Genomic DNA, 15,331 nt, shown 5'->3' with positions numbered 1-15,331 from the left:
TATTCATTCAACTAGTATATAATTATTGTAGGCTATATTATACATATACATATTTGTGTGTATTATACAATTTTATTTAATTATTTAGTAACTTATATCCAGCTTTGTTCTGTCTTGTCATTTCCACTGCGCCATATTGATCAAATCCTCATTCACCTTGAGGTACATCAATATGCTTAGAAACGCAGATAGCGTTTCAGAATGAAAACTGTTCACATTGTTGGTTTAATGAAAGTGTTTTGTTTAATGTCATGACCTATTCTAAATGACTGCACATATGAGATGGAGCAGATCAGTCATGTAATTGCGAGAAAGACAATGGACTGCTTTCGTGACCAGTGTTGCCAACTCAGAATTTCGTTTACCTCTGTACAAGCTTAAATAAAACCGCTGAACTGTAGACGAAAAACTCCAGATTTTTCTTAACACATACTTCCAAATTTGAAATACAAATTATACAGTTTTAGGAACTGGAGAATTTTATAAAAATGTACATTAAATTATGGAAAGTGTGTATCACTTTGTAGGCTCTATGTTCTGTGCAAAACTGTATAGATAATTAAATCTGAATTTTTGCATTCAATATACAGTCTCACCTTACACCATTTACATCGAGCTTTCCAACTACCACTGGTAACTTCTTCCACCTAATATTTCAACACGTGTTTTTTCACACATATCTAAACTTTAGAACGTATAGAGTTATACGCGGCATATTTCTTCAAAATTGAATGAAGTAGCTCAAGAATATACTGGACACTTCGGAAACTATCACATTCACAATCACACCAGTCGGTTCGTAATTTGATTTCACACTGAGCTGGAGACGTGCCTGCCAACAATGAGTCTGGTTTTAAGTATGTCTGTGTTACATAAATTAAATAATATATCATACTATAGGTTATCATAAATGAAAATAATAACAATTCAGTTCATTATCTACGCTTTATGATTAAATATATCAATTCATTTACAAAAAAATGCATACATGATTAGACTAAGAGTTTAACAAAATGCAGCATACCTTATTTATACAGCAATGGATGAGGCAGGAAATGGACGTGGTTGTACCAAATCGAGTTAACATAAAACTTTGATATTTTATACTCGCACAATGAAAAATATTGTGATAATACCATATTAAACTCTGATTATGATTAACTAATTTTGTTGTCCGCAAGTATATATAAAAACAATTATATCTTTACAGTAAAAAAAAAAACTTAAAAATATAGTCTTCTTCTGCCGGAATCGTCAAAAACGCCAAATAAACAGCTAGCCGCTAACGGGAAAATTCTGTAGCTGACCATAGTCCGGAAAACACCAGATATAGCTACAAAACCGCTGACTTGGCAACACTTTTCGAGATAGACTGAGACATTGTTTGGCTGTGAATCAGAGCCTTCTTCAGTTACAGGCCGGAGCATGGGTAGGTTTGGCAACGCTGAGTGGAGGCGGGCGGAGGCGACGTTTTAGTGCTTTGATTTCGTTGTCACATGTACATTTTCGACATTAATTGATACAAAACTAAGTGCATATGATCAAGATTCAGTGTATTCATGTACGTAATTTATTACGGAATCCGAAATGGTATTTTATTTGAGTTTCAGAATACCGCGTAAGTACTTGCATACAGCCACTTATAACTTAAAAGAAATTAAAAGCATACGTGTTTTTTTATTGATGATACAAGGGAAAATAAATAAATACTTAAAGAAATGTTACTTGTACCAAAAATAAATCAAATAACAACGTACTTTCGCAATACCCTATTCCAATCAATTAGCCATTATGTGGGTAGTAAATTGACACTGTTTTGCCGCTTTATGTTGTTTCAGCTCTGACGTGAAAGGTCTAGGATATCATATACATTTTAATTTCATGTGATTATCTGTCGTTCTTTTCTGTAAGTATTTCATATGCCCAGGAAGCCACTTTTAGTTTGAACCTCGCCAGTCACCATAACAATACTGTTATCCTAAATTATTTGTTACAAATTTTCTAAAATATAATTTTAAATATTCCAAGGCCCAGTATAAAGATCTATGAAAAAATTAAGGAACATACCTTCAACATGTAATACGTAACAAAACACATCATTATCTATTAAGTATGTGTCAATTAGCGTAAACTCAGTGAACTTTAAATCCTGTAAATTCGATGTGAAAAGAAACATGTTTATAACTAATTTATTACAAAAGAACTAATATTAATAAACAAACCTTGAAAACCAACAAAGTGAGTGTATGCATCTACAAATATAGACAGTTCTGACGCATAGCAGGCATTCCGAATCTTCAACAAAACTACAACATTTATGGGATCACAAAACAGTTGTTTGCAATTAACTTTAAAATCAACGGCGTAACTTTATTGATATAGCAGGCGAGACCCAACAATTTGGCTAGAATTCTGATACACCACGAACCACAAGTAAGATTATAAAAATGTAGTTTATACAATATTTAATATTTAGAAGAATTGTCAATCATTTTGTCATTAATAATAACCGTAAAAATTGCCAAAGACTGCAGCCATATTTTCATTTATTGTCTTGTTTTTATCGCCAACACGCACTTAGTTTATAATACATCAACAATTAACGTTTGGTACGACCGCAAACATAATTCCATCGACACACACTTATATTGTAACATTAATTTACACTGAAAATTGACATTAGCACAAACACGTGTTCTGGATTGTAGGCCTCCGGGTGACAGTTAATTACAGTGTTGCCGACGTATGGCTCCGGCTTGTAACTGAAGAAGGCTCTGCTGTGAATGGTTCTCATTTTGAATATCTGTTGTGAAGTTTGGTTAGTCATAGTGTTTTGTTCAGTTTTATGGCCTACTCAACATGATTTTACATACTTATTTGTTTCAAGTTTGAAGTCCAATGAATAACTAGTATAATAAATATAGTCAAAAGACATGAAACGGGTGAAAGATTAAACTTTCTAGGCATTCATACGTAAAATGTAATGGAGATTCGGAATAAGTGATGCGAATCTTAAAATAGAGTGCCATTTAAAATAAGATTTACTGAACACTCCGTATGCTTGAATAACTAACATTGGTGTCATATTGCATGTTCTATCTCCAACAGTATTGATAAAACTTCTTTTGTAAAATTAAAATTTAAGGTATTATGAGTAATATTCCAAACTTATATATATATATATATATATATATATATATATATATGTTTTGTTGCTTCTTTTAGTATTTCATTTTATTCAGAATTACGGCAATAAAATTCATCTGTATTATTTTTTCAACTTCCCGTCTGTCGTAAAAAAACGTTGTATGGTACACAAACGTGGAGTATCATTTTGATTCTCATGCTTTGAGGAACCCATTTAATTCCGCACTCAAACCAGGAAGTGCCCTTCACGGTCTAGTACCATAAATAACTATTACCTCATATTGTGTTCGATAAAGTAACTTTATCTTATCCTAGTGACATACCGTTCTGTTTATCAACTCTTAACAACTGTCAAAAATAACTCATTACTTCATATAGACATATGTGAAATAATGATATATTAGGTGCTATTATTTCATCCTGCGAAGTAAGTTTTGTTGATCAAACAAAAATTATATCTGACAGGTAACTTTGCAACTGTAGTAATTTTTGTATCAAGGGCGAAATGAAGATGTTTATAGCGAGGGCTACGGGATTGCTTCAGAGGGCCTCTGGACCGAGATTTAAACATGACAATTCGCCAAAGGTTCACACATTATTTTGTGGCGCACTAGACCGTATTTCGATAAGAGTTTTAAGTTAGGAATTCGCTTTGTGTTTGTATGTCTTGTTCAGCGTATTTTGTTTTGGTATCTAGGAATTGTGTATACTAAAAAAAAAGAATACGTAGAATAAAAATTATTCGTTGAGGAAGGCCATGCATGATTCTATTATTTCTTTGTTATTAAGTTACCAGTCTTTGAATTTAACAAACAATGTTCTGTTATGTTGCAAATGATGTCGGGATCTGTTGAAGCCGAAATTCCTTCAAGAGTTGTTATTAAAGCGAAACAAGCTGGAGATAATTTGTCAGTTAAATCTAGAGATATGTATGATAAGGAATATGATAATTTTTCGGCCCTAGGAGGTATAAATGTTTTTTATTTGCGCAAAAAAATTATTACATATTTCGTATCCATGGAGAAATAAAAGAATTATGGACTAGTGCCGCACAAAATAAGTAAATATTATTTCACGGTGTTCAGAAAAGGCATTCATTTCAGACAAAACTGTTTAGAAGATCCGTACTGTACATTGTTATGGTATGAATAAATAAAATTATACGTGCAAGTTGTGTGTGAGAAAGTGTTTTTTGCATCGTTCAAAACGTTATATTACATTTTCTATTTACAAGAATTACTGTTAAGACTGTATTTAAAGTATACTGCACAGTGCGGTCAAGGGACAAGGGGTACCGGGCAGGTCGCTGCTGTAGATTCGTTGCAATCAGTTTGTGGCTCATTGTCAGTTACCTACTAACTTCCATGCATAATGCCAGAGTCAACCGCAATTTTAGTTCACGACCTCCGCATTGACACGATAATCTCCCGGATGTATAGCTGATGGCATAGCTTTCGTGTTAAATGTTATGTTGTCATCGTATTATTATTATTATTATTATTATTATTATTATTACTACTACTATTATTATTATTGTTAAAAAGGATATCCCATACAAAATTACCATTTCCCGCACTTCATCTCGCCTAGGTTGTGTGCTGTTACATGCCTTCTACGATTGTCAAGAATGACGTAAGACGTTTAGCTCAGTTTTTCCCCAATAATAAATTAATATTGACTACTACACTTTTACTACGTCATACTACTTTTGACCAATAAAACGGTACGATAGGACGTATTTCAACCAATCATGGCTGCTTATCGCACAATTTTATCGCGTCCCTAGCATTTGTTTCCTTGTTGCCAACATTTCTAACTGCGCTGGTCTGGACGTAAAAAAAAAAAAAAATTGAAAATTACAAACCACTCCAGACAATGCACAGCAGTTTCAAATATGACTCGCATTGGCATTCAAGAACAAGAATTAATAAAGATCACTGGTCATACCTATGCATCTTCCCTGAAATCCTATTTACAAATAAATGAAGAGCACCATTCGAAAATCCTGAATAAGTTGAGGAATAAACCATGTAGGCCTACATCAGCGACTTCCACTTCTTTTATGCACACGTCCAATATAACATCAATTGAACCACCAACCACTAAAACATCCAAATTTGAAAATTGTACATTCAATAATTTTATTCCTTTTAAAATTATTCGTGTTTATTTTTTATGTCATCGTCGTTAATTAAAACTTTTCTAACACTTGTATATATTATTTAGGTTATGTTATAGCTTCTGCTATATGATATTATGGATAGTCATGTATCAGAGATTGTTTAATATTAAGATTTATCGAAAATCATCTGTCAAGTGACGTTGATTACTGGGATTCGGATAATTGAAGTGGAATGCAACTGTTTTAATAAAAATGAAACTGGATCAACAAAGCCTTCTTGACTAGTAACACTGCCATCGTGATCTAGATCGAGAAGGCATTGCTAGTAATCGTCTACAGAGTTCAATGAAGATTCCATAGTTGGCACAACTGATAGCAAGATAAGAGCTAATCATAACACACTACAGCCATCTAACATGCATCTAGCGTAATATTTGTAATGTTGAGATGGTACAATAATACATTTGAAGACAGTTGTATTTTCGTAAGTCAATTAATATTTTATTGTATTGGAGTACTTCGTTACTTCTAATCTTTATATACTTTCTTCTAATTGTGTAATAGTCAATTAAATCCCACTCTAGATAAATCAAAACCTCTAGTGAGATTACTGTTGATAACTAACCATGTATGCCTCAAAGAGAATATCTTGTGAATTGTTTCAAATCATTCTTTATCTCAATGTTTACTGCCTTTGTGTTACAGCTGGATGTTCACTGGCCATGGGAGTAATAAAGCTGTTTATTTCTTTTATCAGCTGTCAATAGTAGTATTCATGTTTTTAGTAGGTTATTTTACGAGGCTTTATCAACATCTTAGGTTATTTAGCGTCTGAATGAGATGAAGGTGATAATGCCGGTGAAATGAGTCCGGAGTCCAGCACCAATAGTTACCTAGCATTTAACCCGGAAAAACCTCATTCAGGTAACTTGTACCGACCGGGAATCGAACCCGGACCACCTGGTTTCGCGGCCAGACGCGCTAACCATTACTCTATAGGTATGGACAATATTCATGTTAAGGATGCATTGTTTATTATTATTATTATTATTATTATTATTATTATTATTATTTATTTAATTATTTAATCTGACAGGATTAAGGCCATAAGGCCTTCTCTTCCATCCCACATATAAATACAAGAAAGAAATACAAACGCTGGTGAAAATAATACAAATTAAATTAAAGCCCTATAGAGGGTCAACAGGGTCAAAAGAACACTATAGAGCTCTCATCGAGCTAATACAAGAAAAAAGAAAGAAAAAACAGAGATAGCAATGATGATAGTGATAACTGATAACTAATGATGATAATAATAATAAATAAATTACGTATTAGCCTAATTGAATCGGTCATTGCAGAAAGGGGATAAGTCACGAAAAACGCGAAAATGAGTTAAGAGTGCCATTGCTTTCTCCAGATTTAGACACACATTTCCATACAGAAATGGGACAAATTTGCTCATTCTCAACGCAAAGCAGAGTACCATAAGCAGTGCAGTCATTGCAGAAAGGGGATAAGTCATGGTTCGATTAAACAACTTTAAACAAAAGTGTTTGAGATGTCAGATGTCTGACATGATGTATTATACTTCACTATTCATAAACAAAGTAAGAAAAAATATTTATAATGATTACTCCAGTATTGCAAGAATAAAACAGTTTTTATTGATTATCTCAAAAGTAAGATTATATGACTTATCCCCTTTCTGCAATGACCGATTCAATTGTCAATTTTACAACAGCATAGTTACAATATTTACTATATATCATGGTTGACAGGTGTTCAACAAGCAATTCCACGAACTAGAATGTGATTTTTTAATTTAAATTTGAATTTTGATATTGTCTGACAGTCTCTGACATGATCAGGGAGAGAATTCCAGAGGCGTGGAATAGATATGCTGAAAGCTGATGAGTAGAAGGATGTTCTGTGCAGAGGAATAGAGAGAAGATACATGTTCCGGGTTCGAGGTAGTGAAAGGTAAACAAAACAAGATGCTAGGTAAGAGGGTGTGGAGGTGTGGATGATTTTAAATAATAATAAGAGAGAGTTGAAGAATCTTCTTTCTTTATGTGGACTCCAAAACAAAAATTCTAGTGACGGTGTTACATGATCGAATTTTCTAATCTTACAAACGAAACGAACGCTGTGAACACACTGTAGTCTATGGGCAAGATCAGTATTTAGATTCGTGAATAGAGAATCGCAATAATCGAAGTGGGGCATCACTAAAGTTTGGATCAGGCTCTTTTTAAGGCTGAGAGGTAAAACGTCGGTTAAGTGTCTGAGGGATGAATTATGGAAAACGATTTCTTACATATGTAGGTCACTTGACTTTCAAAATTTAAATTTGAATCTAAATATACTCATAAATTTTTTACTCTCTTACTATATGTAATTGTGGTATTATTTATTTTTGTATTTGATACAGTAGCTAGATCTATTTGTTTAATGCTCGTTGGTGGCCCATTATTATAGCTTGTGAATTGTCTGGATTTAGTCTGAGCCCAAATTTTTGCGCCCATTGAGCTACAGATGCTAGATCTTCATTAAATCTGATCACGGAGCCATTGATTGTACAAGCTCGGAAATGAATGTAAAGTTGTAAGTCATCAGCGTATAGGGTGTTTAGAATAATTTAAGATCTTTGTTACGTCGTTTATATAAAGCGTAAAAAGTAATGGCCCAAGAACCGAGCTCTGAGGGATTCCGGCCTTGACGGTACGCCATTATTATTATTATTATTATTATTATTATTATTATTATTATTATTATTAGAAAACAGTAACATCAAATATTTATTGTGACAATTATTTTGTCGTTACGCCATTCCTCAAATATCGTTACATCTGGCCTTTAAACATTCACTATCAATGTATTAAAAGGACTCTTGGTCACAAGGCAGCCTGTCTACGGTTCACTTTAAATTCAGCTAACAGTTACTGCGTCTATTGAGCGAAGCATAAACGAGAGACTACCAGCTAGTTGTTTGGTCACCATTTCTATGCAAAGAAATTAGTTATTGTACTTTTTCGTCGGAGCTCATGGTGAAAGATGACATTGCGTTATTCAGGTCTGGTTTTATACATTTTCGGAGATCAAATGGGGGTAATCACCTTACAGTTTCGTTGGTTCTTAGAAAATCTCGTCAAGACTTACACTAAGCTGATATTCAAGGCGTTTAACATTTTTAAGAGCAGATGTTTGTGTGAATGGTAAAAATACGGCAATGTCTATACGTAAGGAGAAAGGTACGTGACTTTTTTTTTCGTATACTTCCTAACTGTTGGTAAGAAAGTGTTGTTGAGCGGTATTCGAAAATGTTGTGACTCACATCGCTTCAAAAGTCTAAACAACCTAAATATTTAATTAAAATACCTAAGATTTTTTGTTGATTTACGCACAATGGTGAACAAAAAAATTGTCCGGCTTTAATATTTCTAAGTCGAAGAATTCAATGACGCCCATATCTGAAAAACCATAAAAAAATAAAAATACATAGAACGTAACAGTTTGCAAAAATTGTAAAAAGCTTACTAGCTTGAAAAGAGAATGTGGAGACGTTGTATCAAACTCTAATTACTGTATATTCTCATGTCCTAGTGGTCAGATAGTAGCAAGCGAAGAATCACTGTATTATAACTCATGTCTTCTTCCGGTTGAAGGTCAGCAACTTTAGTCTTGTTGTTTATTTGATTTTAATGGTATTTGTTTGTAATAAAGGAAATTACTGCATTTCAAAGGAATTTTAAATATCGAAAAAGCAATAATTAAAGTGCGGTAATATTTCATGGCAATGAAGTCGGTTGCCATGGAAATGTTTACGTCATGTCCGATAACCTGAACTATGTGAACGAGTCCATTCCTATACGCGAAGGGAGTCCGCATATATACATAATCGATTTGAAAGAGTTTATTATAATCCTTGAGAGGTTTGCATGTGTTTTACAAATAACGTTTTCCATTTGTGCTTTGAGATGGAAGTGAAACAGATGAGAGCACACAGATTACCTACGTAACTATAGAAAGTTAATACAATACTCACAGACAGATAGATAAATAACAATAATATATTTTATGGGATATTCGCATGTGCTTATGTACAGTACATTATACCGGTTAATTGTTAATTGTGTGTGGCTCAGAAACATGTTCTTTGTTTGTCCTCTTAATAATGCATTCTGTTTTAGTACATTATTATTATTATTATTATTATTATTATTATTATTATTATCTTAAGATATTTTTGAGGCTTAGCCTACCCAAAAAATTTTAGTTATTATAATCTAGTAGCAGTATAAGTTCGTAATAACGATGTATCGTAACAATTGTTTTCACCCTAATCCTTCCATATATTAAATTCACTGTTGGCAGTCATTCCACTGAGAGAGGCTTGTAGCAGAAGCCTCGTAGCTACGCGCGACAGCCTCGCTCACAGGCAGCGGGACACACAAGATTGAGGGAAGGCCGGGGAGGAAGAGGTATCGATCCACTACGACTCAGTAGCGGGAAGCGTGGCTAACCTCAACATGGCGATGTAATACTCCGGAGTATGTTCGTATTCTGTGAATGCGCCGCATTGTTGAGTTTTTTTTTTCTCTCTCTCTCTTGTACGGAGGAGGGACCCGAAGGCTTACACTGCAGCCTGAGGCTTATTGTGCTTACCACTCCTATTCTGTGAATGATTGGGTAGCCGAACGGCTGCGCTCTTGTAAAGTACAGCACGCCGCATCCTGAACTTAACCCGAGCTATTGTATGGATGATGATGATGATATGTGAATTAATGATGGCGAAATGAGTCCGAGGTCCAACGCCGAAAGTTACCCAGCAATTGTGCTTCAATTCGTTTACGGAAAACCCCGGAAAAAAAACCCAAGCTGGTAACTTGTCCCAACCAGGATTTGAACCCGGGCCCGCTTGTTTCATAGCCAGACGTGCTGACCATTACTCCACAGCGGTGGACTATTTTTGTGTGTTACCGTAGAAGTGGGTAAAGTCAATCAGAGGGTGTAAAATCGATCATTTGCGATTTTATTGATAATAGCATATTTTCTCAGTTACTTGTTAAAATTTTGTTATGCTGACTTCATTGCCTTCCATTGCAAATGTAAGCGAGAGGGACAACAAAAAGCCTACGCATGCCAACAATGGGAACACTGTGTAATTACCGTTGAAGTGAAAATTGTAATTTTCAACTTTTTCTCTTACATGAAAACAAAGTCTTACAAACTCTAAATTATAGTCAGCAGTGAAAGGAGACAGGAAGTATACGTAAGTACTTTTCGTTGAGATTGTATCCTGAAATAATAGTTTTGCAGTTCGTAAATGTTAGTATTGAAACTTATTATTTTAACAAAACTTGTACCTTTGTAGGGTTAAGTTGATCATGCCATCGACCTACTCGAAACAGATAGGACCAGCAGGAAGAATAAATTGTTCACCGAAATACCTCCAACTAACACTTATAAACAGAAAAGTGTCATAGTATAGCGTATATTGATGGGATAGTGGGGAAAGAGGAAGACGAAATTATGGTGAATTTTTTTGCGTAAGAGAAGCACTGCCAAAGGAACTTATTTTGTACACCCCTCTGTACCTGACTATGGGAACAACGTAGTTTCTAAAGTGACATGAGTAGGGGAAGATTTCAAATAACATCTGATATAAACTTAAGCAATGTTGAATTGCATTTTAGATTATAATTGAAGGGTAGTATTTCAATGTAAATTTTGAATTCTTAAATCTTTGTTTGTTGGTATGTGAAGTATTAAAATGTGTTTTTTATGTTTTATAAGTTGGTAATCATAGTCACGTTTGTACAGTGGAGACCTATAGGCCTAATTGTATCGAAGAGTATGATCACAGTAACGAAAGATACACTATATAATGCTATAGGCATATATTGAAGATTATTATTGTTTTTACACCCCTTATAACAAATAAAATATATGTACTACGCGACCAAGGCGGGATCCGTCGTGGCAGAATGAGGAACTCAGTGCTCGCTGCGTATGTTTACTGCTGGAGTGTCGTCACATCCAATGCCTAGTGTTTCAATTTGGTCGCAATGCCGCGTGTAGGGAGACGTGTGTTTCGTAGCCAAGCGCGGAGCATTATTTATAATGCCATAAAGTTTTGTGATGAAGAAAAGACAACTGGTTTATTCCTACCTCTATCGAAGACAACAGAGCGTGCTACACCTAATGTGAAGTTAAATAAAGAAACAATTAGTAGGATTAGAAAGAAAAGTAGAGAATGTGAGGACAAGTGTGTAGAAATACCGACACCAAACAAAGGTAGATGACCTCCTGCAAATAAGGTTGAATTAGACAACATGGACAAATGTATCAAAAGAACAGAAGTTCATAAATATTATAGTCTCTACAAAGAGCTTCAAACATTAGGAAAGTTGCATAAATTTTGTAAGAGAGGGATAGGTTTTAAACGGTGCAAGGAAACTTTACGAAAACTCATACTATCCATGGGTTTTGAATTTAAAAAATGTAAAGATAAAAGGAAATATGTAATAGAACGCTCTGATATAATAGCCCGTTATTTATCTGGACGAAACATGGTTCCATACCCATTACACTGTCCACAAATGTTAGCAAGACGTAAACGTTTCAGGAATTTATACAGATAGCATGCAGGTTAACGACTTATAGTAGCCCATGCCGATGATAATGATGGTTTTATACCGGGTGCTTTCCTCATATATGATGTCCGGGGTCCGGTCACTTTAAAATGCTACGGTAAGAAATGCATATCAAATGAAATATTGTATAAACTACAGTACCTACTTTAGTTTATGTTACTTTCGATTCATGCTCCCTCCTTTACGAACACCTATGTTTTGGTGTTTTTTTCTGAATAGATTGCTGTGTAAGCATATGATAAAATAAAACCAAACAATAAAGTTAACTACATATACGAACATATAGCATAAAATAAAGCGTGTTAATAATAATAAAACAAGAGCGCAGTTCAGCATGTGCTTCATTTTGCATCTGATGCGGACTTTACAACACGGCCTGTGTTGTGAAGCGATTCGCAGCGCCACCAAGCAAAACGGTTCCCGCCTTGGTCGCGTAGTAATACACTTGATTTGTTTTTTAAAAACATAAAGAGTGATCGACTTTACTCCGCAATATTTTAAAATCGATCTTAAACTAAAAATCAATGGTGATCGACTTTACCCTATTTAAGCAGATAACTTCGATCACAAGTCAAATAAAAAAACAGTTTTTTATAGATTGTAATTCACTTCTTGTAACGTGCCTTCATAAGTGAAGGATATGATGACAACATGCTATTTTTTTAGGAACTTCGCTCTATTGGATAACCTCAATATCACTAAAAAATTGCAAACTTTTGATCGACTTTACCCTCTTCTACGGTACTTTAATAAAAAAAATGTATGCGTGTGTGTGTTGCATACTAATTTTGTGTAAATTGGCTCATACTGAGGCAACATTGAGGTCGTTATTTTTCAGAATTAAAAGAGAAACCGTTTTCAAGTTGGGCGTATGAAACAAAATGAGCTTACAAAGATAGGAGATCGACATTACATTTACATATTAAAATAGTGGATGAAGGAACACAAAATATAAAATTTCAATTTTCATTTTATTGACTACCAGCGTGCTCTGAGACAATTAAGTCATATTCTTATTTACCTGTATTGTGTTTGGGGTTGAAAATGAGTGGTCATAATCTTCTCCTAGCATCTGTGTCACAAAAAAAATGTTCATAGAAAAGCCGAGAAATATCTGCTGTATAAAATAGAGTCTATAAGGCAAGAAGATTTTTTCAGCCTACTCAGTATTTACACCTTCGCTTCGCCACTGATGATGATGATGATGATGATTATTATTATTATTATTATTATTATTATTATTATTATTATTATTATTATTATTCAAATCAAGATTTCAGGTATTAATTATTATTATTATTATTATTATTATTATTATTATTATTATTATTGCTGCTGCTACTACTACTACTACTACTACTACCACTACCACTACTACCACCACCACTACCACCACCACCACTGCCACTGCCACTGCCACTGCCACTGGAGACTGTTATTCGCAGCTTGTTTCATTTCGTTCAATAAGACACGCTCTAATGTTACAGCAAATTGCAGCTGCAGTATTTATTAGGTATCCTAATTCCTGTATAGACGTTACACGCAATTATAAGAATTTCCTTAAATCCCCAGTCAGTTCTTTTCTCAGCTTCTAACACTGCTCAAAATTCTTATACAGTACCGAAAAATCTGTAGTAATCTCAGACCTCGAGTGACATTTATTAGGACTATTGTGTGAATAAAATAAAATGTAAATGATATATCCCTAAAATTCGATCACAAAATGTTAATAATTGTATATTAACGAATACTTAACCTATTCAGACATTGTGAAGTTGAAATACTCGTAAATGAATTTCGATTACTGCACTGAAGAAATTCGATGTTATTCACTAATGCCAATTGCGAAAAGCGAAATATAGGTTTAACAATGTTAATTCATGTACTGCACTTTTCTCTTATTATTATAACATAAATACATTTTCATTATCTGCTGAAATCATAATTTAATTTAACAGTAACAGTGAGGACAGTTATATACCAATGCTTATGTATTCACAGCGAGACATGTTGCTACACAGTGAAGCCATCTCTGTATAGATAGGCCTAATTAAAACACGAATTTTATTACGCCATACGGAAGGCAGTTTGATCAAATACCTTATTACTACTATGCAAGGTCTTTGAGTTTGATATGCGATGATGTTACATAAATGTGAACCTCTGACTTTCTATTAATTGTTTAATTTCATTCACAAAATACAAAATTTATAGGCTACAATTATAGGTTAAGTTACCTGCGGGAGCAGGACCAATGACAGCTCTGCCTTATTTCGACCGTTACTTACAGTCAGTGCTACACGAAAGCATTTTTTATAGCTCGACAAACGCATTCTAGCCGTAGTGTGTAACGCAACTAAAGCTGCATCTACACAGTTCAATATTCCAATCGCGTATGCGTGCAATCTGGGAAGAATATTGAAAGAATCTAGTTTAAAATGTGCTTTCAATTAAGATGCATGAAGATTTTGTGTCTAAATGGTGCGCCGTTTTGAACGTCGTCTTCACTGCGTAAATATATTAATTAATATTAAATATCAATCTTGCATTCCTTGCTTTAAAGTTGAAAGAAAAGTTTAACCGTGTAGTTGCATTTCAATGCATTCATGATCATCAATTTACGGGGAAACAATTGGCGACAACGACTAAACAAAAGAACGACCATGCGATAAATTGATAGCGATAAATCTAGCTGCAAAAATTATCGCAAAGTGTGACTGTGATTGGTTGGAATTCAAAATTTCATTACACTTCATTGGTCGAAAATGGAATGACGTCATATAAACGAAATAGTCCCTATAAATCAATTTGTATTCTTCTATGATTCCCGCGGCTCTGATGTATTGCAAGAAGTGGATCCGCAACTCTTGCTACGTGTTTCTGTTATGTCACATTCTTGTCGCCACCTTGCATTAGTTTAGAAATGCTACATAGCATTCGTAAAGCAATTACTTGGAATGAATTTGTGATCCATTAAACTATAATCACACCTTCGAGTCCGGTTTGCTTCTTTGGGTCCTTTTGCGTGTAATACGCCTGCAAGCCGACCCTTCCCTCACGCACGTCCTTGTGTCCTTGGATTACTACGCCTGTAGTGAGTTCACCCAGCGGAGCCTTGCTTTGTTACTCTATTTTCGTGGTGCTTAGCGCTGTCCACTGCAATTCCGCCGAGCTCCATTCCCTCACGTTGCTGCGCAGCCTTGTGTGGCCCGAGACGCTTTACGAGGCGTGGCACACCAATTACATTTACTTTAGCACCAACACGTAACCACGTCACCAAGAATAATACAACCAGGATCACTATCATCAGCACCACCAAAACCATCATCGTCACCATGACAACTTTGGCCAGCACGATCAACGTAGCAGATACCAATACCACCACTATCTCCACCATAGTTAT

The sequence above is a fragment of the Periplaneta americana genome, chromosome 16 (genome assembly GCF_040183065.1).
Source record: "Periplaneta americana isolate PAMFEO1 chromosome 16, P.americana_PAMFEO1_priV1, whole genome shotgun sequence".
Classification (NCBI taxonomy): Eukaryota; Metazoa; Arthropoda; class Insecta; order Blattodea; family Blattidae; genus Periplaneta; species Periplaneta americana.
This window is presented reverse-complemented; position numbering follows the sequence as displayed.